Source organism: Nematolebias whitei, chromosome 16 (genome assembly GCF_014905685.2).
Source record: "Nematolebias whitei isolate Nwh7 chromosome 16, NemWhi1, whole genome shotgun sequence".
Classification (NCBI taxonomy): domain Eukaryota; kingdom Metazoa; phylum Chordata; class Actinopteri; order Cyprinodontiformes; family Rivulidae; genus Nematolebias; species Nematolebias whitei.
In genome coordinates, this window is record NC_056513.1 from 33,450,676 (window position 1) to 33,451,498 (window position 823).

Below are 823 nucleotides of genomic sequence, written 5' to 3' on the forward strand. Positions count from 1 at the left end.
TGCTCTGTCATTGATAGATTCAGTCACGTGACCCGGAAATGAAGCTCGTCTTCATAGAGAATTTCAATCTGTTTTTTAAAGCTGAAATACGCTTTAAAGTTGCATTCTGATCCGCTGTTACGTTTTTTTTAAGCCTAATCGCTGAAATGTTGCCACATTTGAGTTTGAAATCCGTCATTAAATGGTGTTTTTGGACCACGCTAGCCGATGCTAATTTTAAGCTAACAGCTAACGACCGGATGAGTGACGTGTCACGTCACTTCCTCTGAAGTCAGATTGTAAAGCTTGGTTGCACCGAAACCTTTGCTGTGCTTAAAATCACTAAATAAAGCTGCCACATGTCCCATAAAACTCATGTTCATGCAAAAAAGTCGTGCTTGTTGAAACAACGCCACGTTTAAGCTTTAAATCCGTTCAGAAATGTTGATTTTACCGAGTTTTAGCCGAAGCTAACTTTAAGCTAAGCGGCTAACAACAGGATGTCAACAGAATGTACACAGGGAAGTTGTCATACGCTCCTGCTGGTAAAAAGCTAAACACTGCCCCCTCCTGGGAAACTTGATATCACAGTTTCACTCAGTTTTAGGTTATTTTGATGAAATTAGACGTGCTTAGACGCATTTGATGAGTTAATAAACGTTTTTCAAGCTGAATAATCACTGCTATCTTGCATTTAAAAAGTAATTAAGGTATTTATGCAGAAAGGCATTTACCAACACATTTTTATTCACTGGTAATTCCTCATGAAAGAGGTGCAAAATAAAAATTAGAAACTTTTTAAAAGATACAGTTACAGATATTCACAGAGTTGATAAAGTTTACT